We start from the raw sequence: 27,514 nt of genomic DNA, 5'->3' as shown, positions 1-27,514 counted from the left end.
CGGGCAGGCAGCCCCAGAAGGCCAGGAAATCTTTCCTTTGGGATATCTTCTTCCCTTCTCCATCCCCCCAGGAACCTACTTCCGACTGCCTCAGGTTTGCATTCTCAGCATTTGTGTCCATCCTGAATGGAGAAGGGAGAGATTGGGCCTCGGAACGTCTGCAAGACCAGCCGGGTCTTGACCACATAAGCACGCGGTAAATGTTGAACGAATGAAGTGAGGAACCATCCCCCCACCCCCACCCCCCATGGTTCCCTCTAGTTCTTCCTGGAATCAGGAAAGGATGATTCGCCGAGTGGACATTTTAGGACGGCAGCCCAGATAAGAAGAAATCAGGAGGGCTTCACACCCCTGGATCTTTTCCCCCTTGAGACGAGAAAAGGCCCTTCAAAGCTATCAACTTCCTTAGAACAACAGATGGAAAGGCAGGAAAAAACAGAGCAAAAGCGAATGGCCTCATTTATCTATTTTTAAAATGATACATGTAAAACATGCAGACATGTTCAAAAACATAATTAAAAAAAAGAGTAAAACAGCTAAAAATCCTTGGTTTCAGAGCCCCAATTTTAATTCTCTTCCCAGGGATCACTGCTGTTAACGCGTGCGGCCAGCTTCGTCCCACCGCCCCCTGCCCTCTGCCTCCCACCTGGGCTTCCCTGCTGTTCTTCCCCGGACAGCGCCCCCTGCAGGGCTTTGGACGCCATTGTTCCCTCCACCTGGAAACCCCACCGTGTCCCCCTCTGCCCTTTCTTTTCTTTTTTGGGAAGGGGTATTTTATTTGACTTTTATTACAGTGTAACCTTTATATAAGAAAGTGCACAAAGTTTAAAGTGTGCAGCCCAGTGAGTTTTTACATAATCCTGTACATATATACTCCCCCAGGTAGAGATAACAGACACCAGCTAACCACTGTTCTGACCTCATCACCACAGATTCCTTTTGTCTGTTCATGTGAATTACCTAATGTTCTTTTGTGTCTCCAGCACTTTCTATGGGGGCTCATTCCCATTTTCCAGGTCTCCGCTCAGATGTCACCTCCTCCCCCCTCTTCCTTTCCATAGCATTACCCTGTCCATTTTTTTTTCAGAGCACTTCTCCATTTGCAATTTCTGTTTGTTTACTTATTTACAGTTTTTCTGCCCAACTAGAAGTTAAGTGTCCTTTTCTATCCCCTGCTCTGTCCTGAACCCGTAGCACAGGGTCTAGCATATGTAGACGATCAACAAATATTTATTCAATGAATGAATATGTGTGTAAATGAAAGAAAGAAATGCCCCAGGTATCAATTTGTATGGTCCTGAATCTAGAACTAATTATAGTTTGTCCACATGCTGGCCTCTGCCAGAGGTCTCTGTGCTTCTTGTTACAAAGACAATATTCACCAAATTCAGATGTGAAGACTTAGAAATACTGGAGTTGTTCCAGTCTGCCTGGAAGCAAAAAGTGGGCAAATTCTCACTCTCTCTAACAGGATTGCTTTCTCCACCAAGACTGGGCTTTCGCTTTATGCTGTTGAATCAATGTTTTAGAGAACAACTCCACTTTGGCTACATAAAAAGACTCTCAACAGTGGTAATCTCTAGCGGAGGGAGTGAGGATATGTTTTTAAAACTTCCTTTATATTTTGCCATGTTTTAAAAATAAGCACATAATAACTTTTTAAAAGAATTTTAATTGTGGTAAAACACTTAACATGAAATTTACCATCTTAGCCAATTTTCAAGGATACATACAGTTCACTGGGCAACCAATCTCTGAACTGTTTCAGCTTGCAAAGCTGAAACTCTGTAGCCTCTAAAGCACAACTCCCCACTCGCCTTTCTCTGCAACCCCTTCTACTTTCTGTCTCTGTGAATTTGACTACTGTAGGAGTAAGTGACTCCTCTGTAAGGAGAATCTGAAATAGAGCACTTGACTTTTATCTTAGTAACTGGCTTATTTCATTGAGCATAAGGTCTTCAAGGAGCATACATGTAGCGTGTCAGAATTTACTTCCTTTTTAAGGCTGAATAATATTCCATTGTGTGTGTACACCCCATTTTGTTTATCAATCATTCCTCGATGGACCCTTGGGTTGCTTCCACCTTTGGCTGTTGTGAATAATGCTGCTGTGAATAAAGCAGAGCACCTCTTCGAGGCCCTGCTTGCAATTATTTGGGGTATATAGCCAGAAGTGGAATTGCTGGATCATGTGATCGTTCTGTTTTTGATTTTTTGAGGAACTGCTGTGCTGTTTTCCACAGTGTCTGCATCATTTCACATTCCCACCAGCAGGGCATCAGCATTCCGATTTCTCCGGATCCTCACCAGCACTTGATATTTTCTGGTTTCTGGAGAATGGCCGTCCTAATGGGTCTGAGGTGCTATCTCGTGGTGGTTTTGATTTGAACTTCCCTGATGACAAATGATGTTGAGAGCATCTTTTCATGTACTTGTTAGCCATTTGTACATCTTCTTTGGAGAAATGCCTATTCAGGTCCTGTGCCCATTTTTAATCAGTTTATTTGTTTTTGTTGTTGTTGAATTCTGAGCAGGTACTACTTTTAAAATCAGAAAAGAATTTTATTTTATAAAGAAAGAGGGAGAGAGGGGCACCTGGGTGGCTCAGTCAGTTAAGCGTCTGCCTTCGGCTCAGGTCATGATCTCAGGGTCCTGGGATTGAGCCCCACATTGGGCTCCCTGCTCGGTAGGGAGTCTGCTTCTCCCTCTCCCTCCTCCCCCCTGCTCATGTCTCTCTTTCTCTCTCTCAAATAAATAAACAAAAATCTCTAAAAAGAAAAAAAAGTGAGGGAGAGAGCATACAGAAGGCCAGTCAAGAGAATGCAGTGGTTAAAAGCTTGGGCTCTGAAATTAGAACATTCAGTCACCATAATTACTGAGTACCTTCTATGTAAGTCAGGGTAAGCCAACTAACACGCAACCCTAAAAGCTCAGTGACCTAATGCTATAAAAGTCTTACTTCAAGTCCAGTGTGGTCTCAGGTGGAGGGGGAGAAAGGATGTATGTTACAGAGGGTCAGTAGGTCGTTCAAGGACTCTGCGTCGTGCGGTCAGTTAGGGATCTAGGTGGCTTCCATCCTGTGACACTGATGTCCACTAGATGTGGCCTCCACGGTCACCATGGGAGGGGATAAAAGGGAGAATTACACAAGGGTAACTTCTTATGGACCAGTCTCTGCCTGTATTACATCAATCTAAGCTTGTAATACAGCCCCACCCACTCCAAAGGAGACTGGGAAACATCCTTTTCCTGTGTGCCCAGAAGGAAAGGAACTTGCACTGCATCTCCACAGTACATCCCTCTGGTCACCAGACCATCTCATTCTTCTTCCCACACATGGAAACACTCATCCCCTTCTCTCAGGAGACAACCCAAAGTTGCACCCAGGATCTCCAGGTCATGTACATTCTTCTCCCTCAAGACCATGTATCGCTCCTATGTTCTGGTGACCAGTAAATTAAGGAGGGTAAGTTGTCTGCCTTGCTTATGGACACGGTGGCAAAGTAGAAATAACAAAATTCTCATTGAGAAAAGGGAAGGCACAGTAGCCCCTGGTCCAGAGAACTGATAGACTCCTTCCTGTGAGACAGGCTTGGGGAGGGTTCCCTGCCCTGGCAATTCGGTTCTCGTCTGACCTCTGAAGGGCACGCCTTGCCCGTTTTTCTCCATGACCTCATCTTCACCTCAAAGGAGTTTCTCCCATTTCAGTCTCTCCCCTGATTACACCTGAAGCATTCTTTGGGGAGGAAGCCCTTCTCCTTGACAACATCCAGTTCTTGGAGCTTTCTTCCGCTTGCTTGTGGAACCCAAAGGGTTGTTTCATGTCTGCCATTTTTAGGGTGACTTCATGATTTCTCTGGCAGTAATTTTCCCAGGAAGTTAGTGGGCTTAGTGAAGGAGGGAGAACTCTGTGAAGCACAGGCCTACTAGAAACCCACGCACAGATGTGGACGGACTAGTTGGATATAGGAGCCCGGCCTGAGGGGCCCTTGTCCCCCAAGAGAGGGCACAGGGTGTGACACAGATGCTGGGGGAGAGGGCAGTGGGAAATGAAATCTGCAGAAATGACATTTGTCGCCTGAAATTGGAACCCAGTGAGCAGCTGAGAGGGAGGATGAAGAGGCGTGTGGGGGTCTGAGGAGAGGAAAGTAGGCAGGAGTGGGCCAGGGAAATGGGGGCGCGCTGGGTGGCAGGAAGGGCCCTGGATGTTCGGGTCCTGCATTTAAGGAGAGACTGCCCTGTGGGGCTGGCGTCTTTCTCCATCAGGGGCAGCCGTGTGAGCACGGACACGGAGCAGGTGCAGGGTTTGATCGAACCGAGGCTGGGGTTTTTGCTACCATTGGCGCTCCTGGTTCTCGGGTGTTTGGGTTTGGACTGGAACTCCCCCGCCTGGTGTCCTGGGCCTCCAGCTTGCAGATGGCAGATCGAGAGACTTCTCAGCCTCTGTAACTGCATGCACCAGGCCCTCATAAAAAACCTTTCTGTGCTATTGGTTCTGCTTCTCTCGAGACCCCTAATACAAGGCATGTAGGGGAAGTAAGGAGAGAAGGATGGGGGTGTGGCAGGCTCAGGGAGGAGGGAAGGGGAGTCCTGGAAGAGCAAGGGCAGCACCTGGCCTGCGCTGGGGTCACCTGAGAGCCTCAGGAGCAGCAGTGCCCTCAGGACCCACTGGGTTTGGTTTGTGCGTGGAGGTAAAGAGAACATTCAGGGGAGAGATTGCAAATGTAGGAAGCAGGGGGAACAGGAGAGGGTGGGAGATGGGGTCACGGAAGGCCTCATGCCCCAGGGGAAGGGTCTCAGGTATTTAGTGGACACATTTTTCCTTCCTCGAAGAGGATAAGAAACACCCAGGGTCACAAGACGACTCAGTGACAGAGACGGGATGCGATCCCGATGCCGGAGCCCAGACTCTCCTCGGTGTTCTAGGCTTCTCGGTGGGAAACACTGGAGTGGCTTGTCTACCTCCTATTCCAGAAAACCCTAGGACTCCAGTCACCTTTCCTTTCCTACCAAGGAGACCCCTAGGTCAGTGGTTTAAACACTTCTCAGCTCACAGGTCTTTCTAAGACGCTGGACAAAATCTATGGGTTTTTCCCAGGAAAATGCACATGTCCACAAGGTATCACCAGCTGTTTCCAGGGGTTGTGGACTTTTTGAGACCCATCCGAAACCCCCAGGCTGATGCATCCTACCCTTTGGCTTCCACGTCTCACGGAGGTGAAGCTGAGGCGAGCGGGAAGTGGGTCCTGAGACAAAATGGTACAGTGGCCCTGATGTGACCTCCGTTAGCAGGGCCCCGTTTTTAAGGGCCAGGTGACTCAGCAGCCATTTCTGTACCTCGCTGCCTTGGCAGCCTGGGCACCAGGACAGAGGGGAAGGCATTTGGATGGAAATGCAAGGAGTGGCCTCCTCAGTGGGGAGTCCACGGAGGGGAGTGGGGGTGCAGTTCTGTGCCACCCAGGGCTTGGGAAGGGACATCCCACTGCCCCCACTGCAGAGCTGAGTAGGTCACCTGGCCTGCTCAGGAGCCCTTTGGAAGTGTGTCCTCTGTCAGCAGGTCAGCCCTGTCTGGGAAGTTTCCGGGGGCTCCTCTCTTGACAACACCCAACACAACCCCAGAAAGCCAGCCTGGTGGGGGTGTGGCTAGAATTGACATGCCCCTCCCCCCAAGCCCCACCGGGAGTTCCTCCAGTGGATGCCTTATGTTCTTTTCCAGTCTCCAAATTCACAACCATCTCCAACTGGAAACCAAACTTAATGCCTGGTAGCGGAAAGGGCAACTGTCCGGACAGACCAGGGCTTAGAAGGGAGTGACCTCCGGAGGACAACAGGCTTCAGCCGACGGGAATCGGCCGTGTTGTAGGACGCTCTGGAGGCTTGAAGCGGTTTGCACAGATACCCCTGGAGAATTAGCAGGACCTTGAATTAGCTTGCTGGCCAAACATGCCTCATTTTCTAGGCCCCCAGGAGTACCTGGCTTTTTCCTGGCTTTTCATTTGATGCTAAAGAAACCTAGTCATTGTTTCACGCTGGGAGGAAACAATCCATTTGCCTTCTCCTCATCCTCTCCTGCCCCCTTTTTACTGGAGAATATGAAGACTCCCCAAACAGTAATCACAATAAAAGCAGCCCTTAATCTTACTAATGATAACAAGAATAAGGAACATCAAAGTAAGCAGCTATCTTAGTCATTAGGGTATTAAAATGTACTCAGGCTGGATATGCTGAGAAACCGGGACTCTTTTGTGTTTTGATGACAATGCCAAAGCCTAATTTCTAGGCAGTTGCTAGATCACCAGATTCCTATCACCCACATAGAATATTATCATTTCCTAGACCAGTAGGGCCCATGTATCTGCTCTAGTAAGAGTCTTACGTTACTTAAAAAAGAAAAGTTCATTTTTAGGATACCCATGGCAGGTGAGAACTGGCGTGGGACACTGTCAGGATTTGGGGGCTCTGCACGCTGACCGGCTGGACCCTGGTCCCCGGGCATCTCTGCTTCTCCCTGGACACCCTCTGCTGGGTGTTCCTCTGTCCTCCGCCACCTTCGTCGACCTGCTCACAGATCCTGCTCTGTCCAGACCCCCGCACTTCACATCTCTGATTCCCCTTCATCACCAACTGCCTCTTAGCTCTGATTTCTCTTTTTTTTTAAAGATTTATTTTTTGACAGAGAGAGAGAGAGAGACAGCGAGAGAGGGAACACAAGCAGGGGGAGTGGGAGAGGGAGAAGCAGGCTTCCCGCTGAGCAGGGAGCCCGACGCGGGGCTCGATCCCAGGACCCTGAGATCATGACCTGAGCCGAAGGCAGACGCTTAACGACTGAGCCACCCAGGCACCCCTTAGCTCCGATTTCTGAGAGAGAAGTGGATTGGCCATCATATTCGTTTGCTAAGGCAGTCCTTGGATTGGGCCGCTTCCATTCTGATCAGCTGTGGAGAGTGTGTCTTATGTGATCCAACACTGGATAAAAGTGGGGACAGCTTGCTTCTCCTAGAAAAGGCATGCATCTAAGGGACCCCATGACACATCTCCTAGGACAGAGTTTCAAATACACTTTCACTTCATCCAAAGCCACAGCTAGTTATTGCCCCAGAAACAATTCCAGACTCTACATGCTCATCACAGAGTCACTTTCACCCCTGGTTATGTCAACATGCCTTCTAGATATTCGTCTCCATTCTGCAGTCCATTTACTAAATGATTAATATAAGCACAGCCGCTGTAGAGTCCATATGACACTGGAATAGAAAGGACTCATGCATGAGCACAAAGAGCAACCTTCTCCACTTACCTCCTGGACCCACACAGTCCAGTGATGGCAGGGACAGCGGCGTCATTGTGACTTGTCCCCAGTCTGTCGTGAGTCTGCAGACACCATCCTAGCCTCCTGGTGTTGGACCTCCACTCTTAGATTAACCACCTGTGTGGGGTGGGAGAGTTCGGGGCTCCCCAGGTGACTTCACTCTGCACTGCAGTGACTTCTAGTTGCTTCCATGGGATTTCTGGAGCTTCTGCCTGCTGGCAGGCTTGTGCCACATTTTAGCTGGGCCTGCATCCCAGGAGGAGCTACCTGGCTTCCCAGCTCTGTTCTCAGCTCTCAGGATTAATTGAGGGACCAAGAATCCTTGTAACATTTGTTTAAGCGAGACATGCCCCTTTTTATTAGGCTTGGATTTTTATGATGCTATAGCCCCTGCAGAACCTCTGGGGGGCTGCCCCTCAATTTCCCACTCTGGGGTCTTTGGGCTTATAGATGAATGATTTTGCATCTCCATGTGTTCAGATCACCACATCCTTTGGAATGGCCAGCTCTCAGCAGCTACGATTGGGCCCAAAAGACCGTAGTCCCAATGCCTTCGTTGCCTACGGATCACCTGGGTGGCCTCCCGGTGCTGGTGGCCAGCAGGGGGTGGGGGAGCATGAGAGCCTAGCATTTGAGTGCTTTTCCTCCTGGGTCTGATTTTGTCCTTGTTGCCTGATTGTAGGCTGGATCGCTTTAACACAGAAGTTGTGGTGGGGCAGGCACCGTGAACACACGCTGCGGACTATCATTATGTTGTATGAAATCCAACGACATTTAAAAATAAACTCAGTCACTTTGGCAGACCGCCAGTGGGTTGGCATTTCCATACACAGTGCCACTCACCCCACGGAGGTCCCCGGGAGGCCCACACTCTGCTGCCCCAACTGTGATCTCATAGGAGCCTCCACATAACTCCCGAGTCTGGTTTTCGGATTCCCCATCTTACAACTGGGGAAACTGAGGCAGAGACCATTTAAGTGATTTGTTCAGAGTAACAGGGCAAGAATAAAGAACTGTAATTTCTTAACTTTTAACCCTGTTCTGGGCCTTTGGTTCAACGTGAGAAAGTCTGTAATTTTCGCAAGGAGGTGTGTCTGTGAGGGGTGTTTCTCAAGAAAGGGAGGACGAGCTCGGTCAGTGCTTAAGAAGGTCACCCTACTTGATTCCTCCAGGCATCCCGGTTGCCTGTCTCGGCTCCCTCATTATCTTTGTTAGGAATTCACTTTACTTGCTGCTGTGCTCATTACACATTGTTCTGCTGGGGCAGAAGGAATAATTAACTCCCAGGCTTGGCCATCCCTTTGTCCTGAGCACTTTGCATCCTCTCCGTCTTTCTCCTCTGGAGATCAAACTCTTCATCCCTTTTTCGGGTTTCCTTTGATGCAAGCCTTTATGGCTGGGAGGATGTGCTTGTCAGTCGCTGTTCTAAGGACCCACGAAGGTCATTTTGGTCTCTGCTTCTGGAAAAAGGACGACTTTGGAGGAAGGCAACCCAGCACCCTCCCCTTCCTCCCCTTTGTTTGTTTATGTGTTTACATCATCTCTTTTCAGCAGTCATTGTCCTATATATGAAGAGACGAACCCTTATTTTGACAGCTGGGCATTGTCTTTGATATGGGAAGATGTCACTCAGAAAAAGAGGGGGATGACAGCAGATGGGCAGCAGCTGGTCTGCTCCGCAGTCACCCCTGAGCACAGCTGTGGGTGACTACAGCAGGACTGGGGAGAGGGGGTGCGTTTGTGTCTGTTTTGGGTTTTGCCAAGTTCCCGGGGCTGGAGAGCATTAGGCTGCAAACACCACGCTCTGATTTGTTAGAACCGGGAGTTCCCAGCAGCAGGGAAGAGGGAAGGAGAAGGAGCAAAGAGCCAGGAGAGGAAAAGTAAGGAGAGGTGCCGAGAGCCCCCCAGAGGTGGAGTCCGAGTGACGAGGAAAGGCCCTGACGTAGAGAGAGAAATCCCAGGAGGAGAAAGGGGGATAGGAGGAGGGGTGGCGGGGTGCTTGGTGCGTGGATGGGCTAATTGCCTGGACTTGGGCTTTGTCCTAGTCTGTTCAGGCTGTTATGACAAAATACCACAGACCCGGTGGCTTGTAAACAACAGAAACTTCTTTCTCGCGTTTCTGGCGGCTGGGAGTCCGAGATCGGGCGCCCATATGGTCTGGTTCTGGTGAGGGCCCTCGTTCTGGTTACACACTGCTGACTTCTCGCTGTCCTCACGGGGTGGATGGAAGGAGGGAGGGAGCTCTCTGTGTCTCTTTTCTAAGAGCACCAACCCCATTCATTGGGTTCCACCCTCATGACCTAAGCGCCCCCCAGAGGCCCCACCTCCTCATACCATCACTTGGGGAAGGGATCTCCACATGTGCTGGAAAGGGGACACATTCAGTCCATAGCAGGCTCTCTCCTGAGGTCTGGAAATCTTCCAGCCCTTTCTGCAGATTGGTATCACAGAGGTGGCCCCCGCCTTAGCACAGGGAGCCCGAAGCCTCTAGGGCTCCCCCACCACGCGGGCCCATGGCCCACCTGAGCTCTCATCAGCCAGGGGAGGTGAGAGGTGGAAAGCCATTTGCCAGCTGGCCTGCTCTGCGGGCTGCCTGAATGTGTGGGAAACTAAATGTGTGGGAGAAGAGACTTTCTAGATCTTTCTCAGGCTCCCAAGGCAGACAGTGAACGTCTATCCAGGTATTGCTGTTCCCTCAGGATTGGGGGTTCCACAACTGCCTGGTTCACACATGGTCGGGCTGCAGGACCAGCTCACCGCCAGCCCCTTCACCCACACGTGCACGCACGCACGCACGCACACAGCATCTCTCCCCTTCTCCCTCCTTCTGTTCTCAGTTTTCTGTCCTGGGTGTTCCTTCTCACCACCAGCAGCAGGTCCTACCCAAAGGCCCCCAGAGACCCGGCTTTGTGGGGGATTCCGACCCAGCACCATTCCCGGGGCTCAAGGGTCAAGACAGGAATCCCACTTTATTACTCGCTGAGATGAGCCTTTCAGTAGAGCTGGATGCAAGTATGGGAGTGGACACCCCTCCAGGGTCTGTGACAAGGGCATCAGCCAGCGGACCTCAAGGAGGACAGCCAGGCCCCTCCCGGGCCCCCTGCCCTTCAAACTCAGATTGTCCCATGAAACCAGGGCAGCCAGGACCAGCCTTGACCGTGAGGCAGAACCACAAGCCCAGAGGTGTTGCTGGAAGGCCCAGAACCTGCTTGGGCTCAGCTGCTTTCTCCCTTCCAGTCTGCAGATGGTGAGTGAGAATCTCCTGTCCCGCAGGGGTGCCTGGAGCCCTCTCTGGAGCTGAGGAGGCTGCCCCTCATGCCCACCACTGTTCGCTTGCAGCCCCTCCTGGAAGCCATTGTTGACTCCGCGGTCGTGGAAGCCTTTCCATTGACGGCACACTCAGCTGAGAGAGCTGAGTTGTCCAGGGAAGAATTCCAGCACTTTCTAAAGAAGGGCCTGGCCACACAGAGGCCCAGCCCTCAACTCGTATCTTGGAGAGAGGAGGGAGCAGGGGGGTGGGGTGGCCGCGTCTGACCACTTCCACAGGCTTCTTGCTGTCCTTCCCGGGGCAGAAGTTTCCAGAACTGCCTGTGGCCCAGCAGGGGTGGCGTGGGGTCCCGTCCTCTGTGCTCCACTGGTGACCAGGGTGGCTGTGTGGCCTAGGGGACACAGAAGTGGCAGCCTGCCTTGCTGGGGAAGCCCCTCTGTGGAGGCCTTAGCTGCGGGTCCCTGACGCCAGCTCCTCCCAAGTGTCAGCGAGTCAGTCATGGTCCCACGCTGGGGGGTGCCAAGGAGACGGGCAGTCCCCAGCACTCAGTGTTGCAGAGAGCTCACAGAAAGCGTTCGCTGAGTCTTACACCTAGGGAGCCCCTGAGGCAGAGAAGCGGCAGAGAACAGCGGGCTCTTTTGGGGATCTTGGCTGAGAAAGTATGAGGCAGGCAAGAGGGAGAATGGGAGGGACCCCAACAAGGGCATTAAGGACACAAAAAGGAGGAAATGTAAGTAGGGGCGCCTGGGTGGCTCAGTCAGTTGAATATCCCACTCTTGACTTTGGCTCAGGTCATGATCTCAGGGTCGTGAGATCGAGCCCCGCATGGGGCTCTGCATTCAGCTTGGAGTCTGCTTAAGATTCTCTCTCTCCCTCTCCCTCTGCCCTTCCCTCCACTTGTGCAAGTGCTCTCTCTTTCTCTCTCTGTCTCTCTCTCTCTCAATAAATATAAAATCTTAAAAAAAAAAGGGAGAAGCTGTAATTATTTTTTAAGACCAAAGAGCTCAGGTAGCATGGTATTAATAACTCGGGAGCAGCACTGTCATAAATGTCACAGGGGTTCATGGCTTCTGACCTCTGTCACGTGGCAGCTGACACCCACATGTGTGACCCACACTTCCAGGACTGAGAGCCAGCATGCTCCTGGGGAGAGATGGGGGCTGTCCTTCTGCCTCTGCTAAAGAAAGCATCCTAAAACACACGCCCGTGGTGGTGACTTTATTACAGAGACAACACTGAATTGCCTGTAATTTGTCAAAATATTGTAATAAACCAAAGACCATTCCTTTAATAGTAACAAATTACTTGTATCGTGCCTTGCGAGAACATAAACCAGTAAGAAACTCAGTGAAGTTGAAAACCGTGATGGTTCAAACAACACCCTTGTGTACCCACGCTTTAAAAAAAAAAAATACCAGTGCAAGCAACTTACAGAAAAACTAATAAACACAAAACAGCTATTTGTTTCATAAAAATTCTCTCTTGGTATATATTAATGATATACATCAGTTTACAAAACTGTACACAATATGTACATACAAACTCATATTCTTTTCTTCACTATTTCATTTATGCATTTCCATTTATCGGCATAGTCTCCCAACATCTGGTAGCTAAAAATATATTATTGATAAATGTTTCCTTATTATTGAGAATTAGTGGTTTTTGTATTTTATTTTTTAATTTTTAATTTAATTTTAATTTATATTTTGATTATTTTATAAATCGTGCTGCTATGTATTTTGTATAAAACCGGTTCCATTTTGAGGTAGAGCCCCCCAAAGTGAAACTATGGGGTCATAGGGGATAAAGGGTTTGATGCCTCATTATGGATTCCCAGATCCCTTTTCTGCAAGAATAAACCTATTTTTAGTTCCACTGGCAATATATAAATAACCAATTCCCTTCAGGCCAAACTGATTTTTCTTTCTCTTTTTTTTTCCTTCTTCTTCTTCCTTTTCTTCTCAGCACTTCTTCTCTTCTTCCTCCTCCTTCTTTTTCAATAGTATGAAATATTATATAAAGAATTATTCTCAATTTGTATTCCAGAAGTTGAAATGAGGGGTCGATCCGGTGCTTCCGACGCCACCTCGGTGTCAGAGGCTCGGCCACCATCCAGCCTGCTGGGTCACGTGTGTTTGAACGCATGTGACTGGTCAGAGGGGAGTGTGCATCTGGCCCAGACACCGTCCCCCACATGCCACCACACGTCGCTCCTCAAGAGCTTTCCTTACTGTCTTCCGTTCTAAGTATGGCAACCACGTGTCCTCGGTCTGCTACCATTTCAAACAGTTGGTCCAGTTGTCCCCTTACAGTGCACCCATTCTTTTCAAGCCCATGCGTCCTAAATTTGAATTTGGAAAATATGGTCACTACTATTTTGGTATATTGGTCTCACCCACTCTACTAGATGCAAGCCTAAGAGTAAAGACTGTGTCGTATTCGTCATTCCAAAACTGCGTGGTCCCTTGCCTCCAACTTACCCTGCCCTTTCATTCTGAAAGTGGTTCTATTTGTGCTCTTGTCACTTGGAGAGCTGCTGTTCTTTGAAAATACAGATTTTAAAATAGCATTCATCTCTTTTCTTTCTTCTAAGCTGTGTGTGTGTGTGTGAAAATAAGTTCTGCAGATAGAACTTTCCTTAATCTTTTGTGTGCAGCAATATAGAGGCTAGAGACAATAATATTACCTATCAAATTAATTCTTCTGAATACTTCACTGTGCTGATGACAACTGAGAAGCATTTGAAGTCACAAATGTCACTGCTTTCACTTAGTATACAAATTAAATTTGGCACGGCCAATGAAAGATGGTGTCATTCATTTCCTGAGCTTTCAGTACAGTTCTATGAATCCATAGCCTTCAATAAATACTATAAACATGAACATGATGAACACTTTTAGAAATCACATTCTAGTCCAGCATACCCCTACAGCAAATCTTCTAGGGTATCAGGAGAAGAATTCTGGAAAATGCTTTGATTCTAAATTCTTCACATTCCCCTGATTTTATTACAGACCCCAGCACTTAACATTTTCTTCCGGATTCCCCCGGTATAACTCTCCAGGAGCTGGACTGGTTAGACTGGCACACAGTCTTCAGGATGCAAGAAGACCATGGCCATCCTCAACCTGTAACAGCTCAGAATGAAGCTCGTGCCGCAGACGGGTTGGCTGAGTGTGGAGCGAAGGGAGAGCTTGGCCTCGGGGGTGGGGGAGGGGGTTCAGTAGGAAGAGCTGGGATCCACAGCAGAACTTAGCATTTCTAACCAGGCCCCAGAACTCGCACCTGAGCTAGGACTTCATTGTAAACCCTGCCAGATTACTAACTAATCAATTTCCTGCCTTCCCCATGTCTGGCTCAGGAACGAGGCGGGGCTGTGTCTACGGACAGAAGAGCATCACTTCTCAGCGGAGAGCACTGGGGAGCAGCCTCAGACAGGTATCTGCACACTCATGTGCACAGCAGCATGATTCACAACGGCCGAAAGGTGGAAGCAACCCAAAGGCCCATCCGTGGGTGAGTGGATGAACAAAATGGGTCCATACACACAATGGAATATTATTCAGCCTTAAAAAGGAAGGAAATTCTGACGAGGTCCAGCCTGGGTGAACCTTGAGGTCATTATGCTAATTGAAAGGAGCCGGCCACGAAAAGACCGATGATACTGTGTGATTCTACTTACGTGAGGTTCCCTGAGCAGTCAAATTCATTAGAAACAGAAAATAGAATGGTGGTGGCCAGGGGCTAGGGGGAGGGGCAAGGGGGAGGGGCTTCACGGGGATAGACTTCCAGGTTTGCCTGATGAAAAGGTTTCGGAGATCCGTCTCACAACGACAGCAATCTACTTAACACTACTGAGCTGTACACTTAAAAATGGTTAAGATGGGGAATGTTATGTATTTTTAACCACCACAAAAAATAAATAAGAGGGGGAAAAGGAAGGAAACTCTGACACATCCTGCAGCGTGGATGAACTTTGTACACTTATGCTAAGTGAAATAAGCCAGACACAAAAGGCCAAGTCCTGTTTGACTCCATACCTGGAATGGTTAAATTCAGAGACAGAAAGTAGGCTGTGGTTGCCAGGGGCTGGGGGGGGGGGGGGGGGAGGAGGAATGGGAAATTCGTGTTTAATGGGGACCACGTTGCCATCTGGGGGGACTGAAGCAGTTCTGGAGACGGGGGTTGGGGATGGTTGCCCAACAATGGGAATGTGCTTCGTGCCGCTGAACTCTACGCTTAAAAATGATGAAGATGGCAAGTTTTATATTATGGCTATTTTCCCACAATACATTTTTTTTTTTTTTTTAAAGCCCATAATATAGTAGAAAAGCTTCCTTCAAACTCAGAATTCTTTTCCAGGCCATCTTCCCCACCTGGCATGTCAAACCCATGAAATTTAGGAAACTCCAAAAGAATAAACTAACACATTCTCTGGTGAAAAATAAAACAGAACAAAACTGGGAAGAAGCAGAAGCAGGGGAAATAGTCAGTGGGGGGTGGCGGGCTGGGGCTGGCCCTTTCTATGAGCTCAGTCTGTACGAGTGGCTCAAATGTTATGTGCATCTCCAGCAAGTTCTCAGGTGATGCTGATGAGGCTGAGTGGGGACCACACTTTGAGAACTGTGGGCCTCTCCAAAGCTCTTTAAAAAGTGTCAAAACCACAGTAGAGGAGTTCTCAGATTTTTAACAAGAAGGTTTATGTGGAAAGTGTGTTGCAGTGCTGGGATCCTGAGTCCTTTAGACATGTATACTTTTGAAAGCTTCCCCAGCTGATTCTGATGTGGTAGATTCTCACCCACAGGGAAATAAATGCTGCCCTATGCATGCATTCGTCAGCCCCCTGGATCTCAAAGGGTCATCTCCAGAGCAGCAGCAGCGGCTGGAGAATCGAACTCTCAAGCCCCAGCCCAAAGCCACTGAAGCACATACCCTGGGGTGGGGCCCAGGAATTGGCCTTGACAGGCCCTTTGGGTGGTGCTGATTCACACTAAAGTCTGAGAAGTGTGAGCTAGATCTTTTGACAACTCCTTTTTCATCGATGTGCTGATGACTAAACCAGGGCTTTTGGACAACTGAATATGTAGTTTTCCACGTGCATGTGACCAATTACTGAAGAACGGGACAGTTTATTCTTTTTTCTTTTTTAAAAAGATTTTATTTATTTGAGGGAGAGAGTGCAGGAGAGAGAGCATGGGGGGAGGGGCAGGGAAAGAGGGAGAAGCAGACTCCCCACTGAGCAGGGAGCCCGATGCGGGGCTCGATCCCAGGACTCTGGGATCATGACCTGAGCCGAAGGCAGATGCTTAAGCAACTGAGCCACCGAGGTACCCCCACCGTTTTTTTTTTTAATGTTGGCCTGGAAATGTGATTCGGATATTACTGAGATTGGGAAAGTGAATGGAGAGACTTACAAATACTCTGACACCTGGGACCACACCTAGCATAATTCATAGAAACTTCAAAGAGGCAAATTTTAGCTTAGTAAAAGGAAAAGACTTTAATGAGGGGGGTCCCCTCTGGTCATGGAGAGGGTTTTCTTGGGATGTAATGGTTGCACCCTCATTGGATGGGTTCCATGGGAACCCATCCACATGGAGGATGGGGAAATTTAAGAAGGAACTGGACTGAGTCAAGGTTCCCACATGATTGTCTGAACAAGGTGAGCATCAGAGTGACCTGGGTTTGTTAAAAATAAATTCCGGAGTCCCACTCATGAAGATTCTAACTTGGCATAGCTGGGACAGGACCCTGGCATGGCACTGACCCACAGGGCACTTTGAAGTGCTAGGTCCGAGAATCTCTAAACAGGATGTATTTGCCATCCCTTCCCAGTTGGATGGCCGTACGAAAGAGGATAGAAAGGTTAGCTTCTAAAGGTTGGAAAATGCAGAGAGATCAAATAATTTTCTTCTTCGATAAGAAGTCTACATTAAAAAGTAAAATAGATGGTAGTATTTTTAGCTTTACTAAGGGCACCCATAAGAGATACATTTAAACTACAGCAGAAAGGATTTGGATTAAAGGAAGAAAAAATTCCTAGCAATGACGATTATTAAACATTGGGATGGGTTAAAAGAGTTGATTGTGGAAGAGCCTTCTCTAGAAATTTCTAGAACTGGGAGACCTTCTCATCTGTCTGGAACTATGTCAGGGGGTGAGTTTAGGCTCCCTTCCAGCCTGGATGCCGATATTCTGACATACACAACAGTATGGTCAACTAATGCAGCCCATTTCCCTCAAGTGTATAGGAGAGCCTTCATGAAAGCTTCCCTCATTATTAGTTTGCTAATAAAGCCAAATCAACAGGGTGCCTGGGTGGCTCAGTTGGTTAAGCATCTGCCTTTGGCTCAGGTCATGATCGCAGGGTCCTGGGACCGAGCCCCGCATCAGGCTCCCTGCTCAGCGGGGAGTCTGCTTCTCCCTCTGACCCTCCCCCCTCTCGTGCTCTCTCTTTCTCAAATAAATAAATAAAATCTTAAAAAAAACAAGTCAACAAATGGTGAACAGATAAAATATTCACACACTAATGAGACCTGTGTTTGAATGAGGAGGTCAACCCCGTTTCTTATCGACTGGTCCCCTAATCCCCTGTGGATAATCTCCCAGGCATTAGCTTTTGTCTGAGTGTTTGTTGATGGGCACCAAGTCTCTGATATAAAAAAAAAGGAGAAAGGGGCTCTTCCTGACAACATCTTTCTGAAGTTCTGATGTTGAGGTTCAGTTGGAGTTGGACATCAAGGCCAAGCACCGAAAAGGGAAGACCTTGAAGAGAAAGGGAGGCAGGCAGGAAGCCTCTGGACGGACAGAGCTATGAATAGCAACTGGAGTGTAAAGTGAGGGGCTGACATGGAGCCAGGGCGGGAAGGTGGGATCCCGAGGTAGGCCAGCTGGGGCTGGGCCAAGAAGGAGACACAGCCGTTGCTGTGTTTAAATCTCTGAAGTATTTCTGCTTTGGGAAAGTTAGTCCTAGGGAGACCCTTTTGTGTCTTCAGTTGGAAGCATGACCAAAACTGATGTAGAGCTTGGGAAAACCCTTCCAAGTTGTCCAGCAAGTCTTCCTCTGTTAAGGAGCAAAATGCAGCCTCGTGGTTTAAAACGCAGGCCCTGGACTAAAACCTTCCTCTCTCACTTGCCATGGATAAGTTTTGTTTTGTTGTTGTTGCTGTTGTTTTTTAATACTTCTGGGCCTCAGTTTCCTTATTTGGAATCTGAAGACAGTAAACAGCACTGGGTGATGTCTGTGATTTTAGGAAATAACACCTGAGTGCAGGGCCTGGCCCACGATAAGTGCTCGGTAAGTGTTAGCTTTTCCCATTTTTCTAAAGAAACTCGTGACTAAACGCTTAGATTCACCGAAACGGTGCCTCCCAAATGCCAGGCTGACACCTGGCACCAGTCTGTGACAAGGTTTTCGGCATTCCTTGGCCAAATGGGAGAAATAAGAACAATGTCGGATGCAGCCTGTTGGCCGGGGCTTGTCAATGACAGCTTTCTTCCTCTGAGAATGTACAATGTCCTTTGCTTTTGGAAATAATGAGCACAGTAGAAGGTACTTTTAGTTTTATGTTCTTTGTCACTTGAAGTTAATCCTTGATTTTTTTTTTTCTTTTCTTCTAGTCCATGAAATCCAAGAGTCTGGGAACCATTCCTCTGGCAGGTGTGAGGGGGATCCAAAGAAGGTGGGCAGGGCTGTCTCGGTGAATCGGAGAATCGGCGTGATGCCCCCCCGGGTCGTGAACTCACAGCAGCAACTGTCCCTACTTCTCCCGCCAACGCAAGCTTCTCTTCATGCTTCTCATGACCTCCCTTTTTTTTTTTTCTTCCTTTTCCTCTCTTTGAGGGTGTTCCAATCTTCTTCCCTGCCTTGCTTTGGCTCCAGCCCTTGGAGGACAGCAGAATAAGCCACCCGCAACCCTGCCACTTTGGCATAAGGATTATTTTGAGCTGAAAGCAATTGAGAAGAAGCAGACACAAGAACAGCTCTCTGCGCCCCCCCCCCAGTCCCCTACAAGCAGGATATAAACTTGTCAAGGTGTCCCGCTTCCCTCTCTGCCAGGAAGGACGGAAGGGAATCGCTGGAGGTGGCTCTCGACCCTGACCTTGACCAGGCAGAGGAACCCACGTGACACCTTTACGACCTTGTCTTCCCCTAGTGCCTCCAGATGTTAACCTCACAACCTGCCACCCTAGGCAAAGTTCTTTTCTTGGTCTCCTCACTTCTCTAAACATTTATTTTTCTTTTGTTAAGATGCAATATAGGGGTGCCGGGTTGGCTCGGTCGGTTAGGCGTCTGCCTTCGGCTCCAGTCGTGGTCCCGGGGTTCTGGGATCGAGCCCCACGCCAGGCTCCCTGCTCAGCAGGGAGTCTGCTTCTCTCTCTGCCTCTGCACCCCCACCCCCACTCGTGCTCTTTGTTGCTTTCTCCCAAATAAAACAAACAACAAATAAATAAAAAAAGATGCAATATAAGCCCAAGTCCTAACCACCCCTGGAATTACTCCCCACTGGTGCTCCCCTGTGCATGTGGATGCACATGCTAATGCACTCCTGTTGGGTCCCTCTTGTTAACCTGTCTTGTCTAATGTGCAGGCCCCAGCCAGGGACCCTGGGAGGATAGAGGGAGAAAAGGATGAAGTGAGTTCTTTCTTTCCTACACCCCTTTAGGCTGTTCTTACCACCATCCCCCCTTTGCTTGGCCTTCTCCCCTGCCCTGTTTCTCGTCCCCTTCACACGCCTGTCTCCGTTCCTGGCTTCGCTCCTGAATCTTTCGCGGCCACAGGTGCCGCAGCTACCTCTCCAGGTGTTCGGCTCAGCGGTGGGCACGCAGGTGCTCTGCGCCGTGGGGCCGGTGCCCCGCCGCGTCCCCTCCTGACAGAGGGCTGTGCTCAGGACAGAACGACGAACGGGGCACTCAAGATTGATCTTCCTGCCTCCGCACAGTGACATGTCATTAACCGAGATGCTTCCTTGAGCACCAGAAAGGATGGATTGTTGCCCGTAGCCCTTCCAGTAACAGCGACACATTTTGGGCAATGCATTTGAGGGAGAGAAGTCGGGCTCCATACAAACCCTGAGGATTACAGCCGAGGCACAGAGACGAATCTATTATTTTAGCAGTTTCCTTGAAATTTGGGGGAGGGTGGGGGGAGACATTTCTCCTCCTTGGAGAGCAAGCTCAGCCAACTGTCCCCGTTTGCTTGAGACTTTCCTGGTTTCAGCACTGAAAGTCCCATGTCTCGGGAAGCTCATGGCATACTGGGACAGCTGGTCCCCCTAGAGCCAGCGGTAACCAATCCTCTGCTGGGCTATTTGTCAAAGATTTGGCACAAGTAGGTTTAGTTCAGAGAATGGACACAGTGAGAAGGGAGTAAAGAATCATTTAACTCAGAGAAGAGAAAGCTGAGCGTGGGGGTGGGGGAGCAGGGGCTATTTCGGTGACAAGTGTGGTCAGTGGGTGGGCTAGAACGTGTCCAGCTGGGGTCCATCTCTACCCGAGCTCAGAGCCAGAGGAAATGGGTGTGAATGGAGCCCGAACTTACTCACAACGCTGATTTCCTGACAGTAAGTATTCTTAGACTCCAGAATGAGTTTCTAAAACAGATTCGGTATTGTCTTTAGAGGTAATCCCTAAGGGCTTTAAGAGTTTAGGTGTGGCCCAAGAGCTGAAGGAATGGACAAAGCACACTTCTAAGATTCCTTCCAACCCTAGAATCCTGTTTCCATCTACCCATCTATTATGGCTCTATTTTTCATGTCCTCTTTTGCCTGTAGTTAAATCGTTTATAATGACCAGAAAAAACGCTTTGATTCTAGTCTCCTGGGGCATGAGTCCAGCTTCTCCAAAGCATGATGGAGAGGAAAGATTAACATGTTTGTTTGTTTGTCCCTAAGGATGCTTAAATTTAGAAAAGGTTATGTATTGGTCAATTTCATGACAGCAATATTAGAAGTTTAAAACAGGGAGAAACATTCCCTGTGGTCCTATTATTCCAACAGCCTGAGTGACCCACTTTCTCTTCCCACTCCCTGTCCTGAGATTTCCCTGGGATTTCATTAACGTTTAACCTGGCATCCAACCTGACCCACATAGGATTCTTACATTAGGGCAACTGGGCCTTACTGAGTGATTAAAGCTAAAAGCAAAACAAACAAACAAGCAAAACTTAAAAAAAAAAAAATCCTACGTAATCAAGTTGTTTCCAATTTTTAAAATCAGCTTTATTTTCCTCCATGGTATTGTCTCACATCCTGGGAAATCAAGCTGAGACATCTGGTGAATTGTTGTGGTTAAAACTGAGCTTTGGGATTGGTGGTGGGTCCTTGTTGTTTTAGGGATGTTTCCCCTTCATACAAACACTTCTGTTTGTCGGAAACTGAGCCCTGCCTACGTGAAATCTGAGCATCTTTCCACTATGCTGTTCTGAAGTTGTTACTTATCACTGATCCAGCCCGCCAACCCTACGGTCAAAAGCTGATGGCATAAACTCTTTGGCTGATCTCATTCTGATCAGCCCCTTACACAAGTTCCTTGGCGTATTAGTCAGGGTCCTCCAGACAAACAGAATCAATGGGTCGTATATATATATGGAGAGGAGATTTATTTTAAGGAATTGGCTGGCAAGTTCAAAATCCGCAGGGTGGGCTGTCAGGTTGAAGAGCCGATGTTGTGGTGCCAGTCTGAAGGCTGTCAGGCTGGAGAATTCCTTCTTGCTCTTGGAGGTCAATCTTTGTTCTGTTCAGACCTTCAACTGATTGGATGAGGCCCACCCACGGTAAGGGGGACAATCTGCTGCTGTATATAAATCCACCAATTTAAATGTTAATCTCAACTAAAAATACTCTTACAACACATCCAGAATAATGTTTGACCAACCAGGTGTAACCAAAGTAATAAGACCAGGGCCAGGATAAACCTTTAACTCCAGGAACAACCCCTTGATTCTTGCATGAGTGGCTGTTTTCAGTTAAGAATATAAAATAGTTTTGGTTTCACCTTTGGATGTAAACTAGATGAAATAAACCATGCTCAGAGTGGCGGCAGGTGACCCTTGCCCCTTTGTAGTGCAGCAAAGAGTTCCATTTCCCTACATCCTTGGTAGCACCTGCTATTATACAACTTTTTACTTTATTTTTTACTTTTTTATTTTTAGTCTTTTTTTAAGATTTTATTTATTTGAGAGAGAGCGTGAGCGCACAAGCAGAGGAAACAGCAGAGGGAGAGGGAGAAGCAGACTCCCCACTGAGCAGGGAGCCCAATGCAGGGCTCGATCCCAGGACCCTGGGATCATGACCCGAGCTGAAGGTAGACGCTTCACTGACTGAGCCACCCAGGCGCTCCTATTATACAACTTTTTAGTTCTTGCTAGTCTGATGGTTGTAAGGTTGTATCTCATTTCAAACACAATTTGCATTTCTCCGATTACTAAGGAGCTTGAGAGGCTCCTCATATATTTATTGGCCATTCCAGTTTCACGTCTGTGATTTTCTTTTTCACATTTTTGCCCATTTTTCTATTTTTTTCTTGCTGATTTGCAAGAGTTTCTTAGATATTCTGGATTTTAAGCTTTTGTCCTAGTTTTGCAAAGTATCTTCTTCCAGTACATCTCCTGTGTGTTACCTTTGTCCAAGGTGTCTTGGTTTAAAGGGAAAGCTTTACTCTTGATGTCCTTAAATCCATCTATTTTTTCCTTTGAAGTTTGTGCTTTTTGTGCCCCTCCTAGCAAATCAGCTAGTTTTTGCTATCTAACCAACCACTCCAAAGCCTAGTGGCTTAGGCCAACAATGATTTATTGCTATGGGTTGGTGGGGTGAAGCTTCTGGACTGGGCCTGCCTCCCGGGGCCTGATGGTGCTGGGGGGGCGGGGCTGGGCCTCCACTCCACATGGCCTCTCAGACTCCAGGTGGCTAGCCCAGGCTTCTTCACAAGGTGGTCTCAGGGGTTCCAGCAGCAGGGGAAGGCAAGCCCCAGTGTGCACGTGCTGCTCAAGCCTCTGCTTCTTCATAAGGCTAACACCCCGTGGCCCAAAGCAAGTCACATGGCCAAGCACAGAATCAAGGAGTGGGGGAAAAGTCTCCACCCAGCTGATAGGAGGAACTGCAAAATGTGTGTGTTCATAGGTTTTAACAAGCAGTTTAGGTTCACAGAAAAATTAAGCAGAAGGCACAGAGGTTTGCCACCTAGCCCCTGCCCCCCCCGACCCCAGCATGCATAGCCTCCCTCACTATGAACATCCCCCGCCGGAGTGGGACACTTGTTACAATCAGTGAACCTTTATTGTCACATCATTGTCGTCCAGAGCCCATAGTTTGCCTTAGGGCTCACTCTTGGTGGTGTATGAAATTCTATGGGTTTGGACAAATGTATCATGACATGTAACCACCTTATAGGATCATACAGAGTAGTTTCGCTGCCCTAGAAATCCTCTCTGCTCCATCTGTTGTTTTCTTTTTCCCAATCTACCTTGTTACTCTAAGCTTATCAAGATATTCTCTTATATTTCCTATTAGTAGCTTTATAGTCTTAAAACTATTTGGTGTTTCTTTCTTTATACTGTGATTTTCAATGTATTTTAATTATCTAAATTTTTCAATATTTCATTTATAATTACATATTTGTGCTTGTTATATACTAACATAATTGCATATTATATAATTAGTAAAAATAATTTAAATTAAATTTTCAATTTAAATCTATTTTTTCCCAGAGTGAACCACATTTTCCAAGATCTATTATTCTATAATCTGTCTTCTTCCCTCTGATCTATAATGCCAGCCCTATCGTATACCAATTCCCCATATATATGTGGCTCTGTTCTCAAACTTTCTATTCTATTTGCCTCTCCTATGCGAATACTTGTAAAATGGGCTACTATCTGATAGAGCTAGTATTGTTTTTGCTTTTCTTCCTCAGATTCCCTTGGCTCTTTGTGGACTTCTATTCTTCTTTATAAATTTTAAAATTATTTTTTCCAATTAAAAAATCCTCTTGAATCCATCAGGTTCTGGGGATCTTAGGTACAGCATGGTGACTGTAGGTGACGGCAATATATTGTATACCCAAAAGTTGCTAAGAGAGTAGAGTTTTAATGTCCTCACCATAACAATGACAACAAAATGGTAATTCTGTGAGGCGAAGGATATGCTGACCAACCTTATTGTGGTAAACATTTCACAATATAGACACACATGTATCAGATCATCGCGTTGTCCACTTGAAGCTTGCTTAATGTTATGTTCCAGTTACATCTCCATAAAGCAAGAAAAAAAATCATCTTGAGATTTTGATTAAGATTGCATTGAAGTAGAGATTCATTTAGGGAAAATGAACATCTATTCTGTGCTAAGCTGTCCCATTCATAAATATGGCACCTGTCTCTGTTTATTTAGGTAGTCTTTTATATCCTTTATTAGTGTTATCATCCATAACTTCGTGTGATTTTTTTTTTCGTTAGGCTAATTCATAGATAATTTACAGTTTTTGATACTTTTTCAAAAATGTTGAAGAATATTGGTTTTTTTCCTGTATTTTACCAGAGTTCAAATGTTATAGGTGTGGCCTAATGGAATTGTTGAAATGTTGTAGTAATGCTCTGAATCAGAGGAAAAAGCATAATATTCAGAGTTACATCAATATTAGTATCTGAGGCGACATCGCTTACGATACCTTCTAAAATGCACCGAGTGGCTGGTTTCAGGGTGAAATTAGCCTGCTGACTTGCTCACCCAAGAGATTTTAGTAGATTTTCTCTTCCGGCAACACAAGAGGTCCGCCTCAGCAAAACTCACACAAACAGAAGGTCACGAATGACTCTCTCTGGAATCTCCTTCATTTCAACAGTTCCTAAGTGTTCAAGAGAATTAATTGTTCAACTGCAGAAACTGGGTCCCAGAGGAGTTTCAAACACCAGCCAGATGGGAAAGAGTTTTAGGGCACACGTGGTCTTATACCCCAGCAACAGAAAACCAGAGGGGGAAAAAAAAGCTTGCATTTCCATTGTCAGCACAATGCCTATAATTCTCCTTTGTTCTGGGGGATAAACACTGAAAGACATGAAGGGCAAAACTTCTATACCTGAATTTCCATAATGCTGGGTACTGGGGATTGTCATTACTTGCTCATTGCTTGTCATTTTTGCATAGAGAAAAGGAATATAATAAGCCTTTTGAGAAATACGTGTTTAGACAGCTTGAGAGTGCTTTGTCTTCGGATGCATATGTGTGTTTAGCAGAATAATTCCCTGGTCTAGGGAGCAAATACCACATGCATAATTCTTTTGTTAAAGACGATTCCCCTTTATTTTTGCATTTTTTGTGTGTTTATTGCTTTTTTGTTATATTTTTAATCCTTTTTGGATTTATTTTTTAATATCTGGATCCAGTACAAGTATTTCAGTCAATGAAGAGGCGTGTTACAGTAAACCCGGGGAGCTTAGTGCAAAGTGTCAACATCCCACTTTGTTGGACCTTCAGCAAGAGTCACTTTTCTGAGCCTCAGTTTACTCATCTGACACAGGAAGGGTTTAGGTGACCCCACATGTCCTCTCAAACTCTAAGATTCTGGAATCTTCTTGGAACCTTGGCATTTGGAGATAATTCTTGAGATTTCTATAAATAAAAGTGAAACTCAGCCACTTCTTTAAAACCGGTGGGAAGCTTCGGGAACACAGTCGTCACCAGGTCTCTGTGATCCCTGTGGAATCAGATCAGAAACCGCCAGGATGGTGGGGCATTCATAGGGCAGCGAGGAGCAGAGTGTTGGCTTCACATATCCTGCCAAAGTCCATGTTTCTTCTTCTAGCAATTTCTTGAATTCCTTTGAAAATTGGAATGGATGAGAATTTTAGTTTTTCCACAAGATAAAAGGCTCACAGATAAAGTGAGTTATCTGTCTTTTGGCTCTTTGTGGACTTCTTGATAAAGTGAGTTATCTGTCTTTTGTTCCAACCAAAAGGTGACTTTACCAGAAATTATACTGAACATCTAAGGAATTAATCTGGACGAGTGAGCTCAGCCTGACATGAAGATGCTCCGATGCCCTTCTTAGTGATGATGCTGAAATAGTAACAGCTTTAGTTTGCTGAGGCTGTAACAGCTGCCGGGGGGGAAAAAACACAGAGAGAGAAACTAGGAAACTCAAGCCATTCCAAAGATATAAGGTAGCAATTTAGAGGCTATCCTCTTGAAAAGCTTATTTAAGCCCATCAATCAACCAATAACTATTGATTGCCTACTGATCAAGATGTTGCATCTGCATTCTCTGCCTTCCAGGAGCTTCTGATTTAGTTAAGAGCTACCATCTCTGCTCCGGGCCACTGAGCCCCAGTGCCCGCTGTGCTTTCTCAGACTGTAGCCCTTCGCCCGGGCGGGGTTGTATCTTTAGATCTTTGGCTTTTCAGTCCCTCTGGGTTCTCAGGCCCCCACGCTGTGAATCCAGCCACTGCTGGGTTTCAGCTCCCCGGGTCCTGACCTATTTCTGGCTAACCGTTCCTCATTCTTAGAATCCGCCTCAATTACTGTTGTGTTTGCCTTTCCAGCTCCAACCTATCTTTAGCCCCTGGTTCTGCTGAATTCTGTAGCTGAAGACCTTTTCTCCATCCATCCTGGCTGATGTGACATACTGAGGGTCCTAGGTTCCACCTCTGCGTCCTAGCCACCCCAGCGGATCCTTGTCCACCGACTGGAGTCACCGTGCAGCCTTTCCTCTCCTGGAACTTGACCTTTCCTTGGACGCACAAATGTGCCTATTCACAGCCAGCGTGAGTTACGTCCCCTCGTGCCCACGTCAGGTCCTGCACCGCGGGCCACGGCCGCCGTAGCGCCCAGATGTGGCCGGCTAGACACTGAGCAGGGCAGACGAGAGCGAGAGCAGTGGCTCCTGTGTGCAAGGAAGCGTGCTTCTTCAGAACTGCCTCTGACGATGCAGATCGAGGCCTTTCCTGAGGTAGAGCTAGAGAGAGAAATCCATTAGAGACCCAGGGTTCTGGGTGGGAGAGGTACGGGCTTCCTCCAGAAGGGGATGACTTTCTCAGGTAGAGGCAGCATGGCGGCAACGGAAAACATTCGTTCTTTGGTGCCTCACCAGAAGGAGGACACAATTCCCAAGAGTCGACATCTGTGTAAGCTTTGGGATTACAGAGTCCAGCTCTGGTAGATTATCAGGGTAGACACAGTGGTTCGAAATTAACTTCACTTTTCCTATCCCATCATCCTCTTCTCCTCAGGTTTCGGACACCATTATGCAGCCGCTGCCAGGCCTGAGAACCTCCTCCCCACCCCCCCAATAGAATACTGTTGAGTGTGTCTGTAAAATTGTCCCCTCTCTGACCTCTCCTTTCCATCACCTAGTTCAGGCCCTCACTCTCTCTCACCTAGGCCAGTGCACTGAGCTCTTAGCCCTGAGATTGCCAACACCACCCTCACCATTCCCCATCTCCATTCGAACACAATGGCTTCCCTCTGCCTTAAGAAGGGAGATTCATGTTGCTTAGTACCGCAGTCAAAGTTCTCCATAAGCTGGCCTTCTCCCGTCACTCGTCACCACGTACCCTGTGAAACAAGGTGGAGAAAGGCCAGCTGTTATTCCTGATCTGATCCAATACAGTAACTCTCGTAGTATTTCTGCCCTGTCACTACAAATGTCTCCTTGTTAAACAGGCCCTGTATTTCCACCCTTGGCCCGAGCTCCCACTCTGCCTTCGCCTGGAACATCCTCCTGGCACGTCCCAGCTTCTCTCAGGCTGCACTTGAATAGCCCCACCATCCTACAGATCAGAACGACTCTCCTCTTCTTCGTGCTCTTATGGCATTTAGCAGCTTTGATCTTCTGCTGCATACGGTTGCTCATGTGTCTCTCTTTCCTCGCCCGCTTATAATCTTTTTGCCTCTAGAGACACGTAATACTCCTCTTCGTGGTTGCCACGGTCGTTGGTCATT

General features: G+C 47.5%; 1 long non-coding RNA gene across 1 annotated transcript; it reads left to right on the top strand.

The window, feature by feature from the left end:
• LOC116643790 lies at positions 1 to 18,765 on the top strand. The gene is made up of 3 exons (XR_004301620.1): positions 1 to 196; positions 13,595 to 14,096; positions 18,201 to 18,765. It is a non-coding gene; the product is annotated as an uncharacterized LOC116643790 (long non-coding RNA).
• The last annotated feature ends 8,749 nt before the right edge of the window (positions 18,766 to 27,514 follow it).

Source organism: Phoca vitulina, unplaced genomic scaffold, assembly GCF_004348235.1.
Source record: "Phoca vitulina isolate PV1807 unplaced genomic scaffold, GSC_HSeal_1.0 scaffold27, whole genome shotgun sequence".
NCBI classification, from domain to species: Eukaryota; Metazoa; Chordata; class Mammalia; order Carnivora; family Phocidae; genus Phoca; species Phoca vitulina.
Note: the sequence above shows the minus strand (reverse complement) of the source record. Positions and strands in the feature narration are given on the sequence as shown.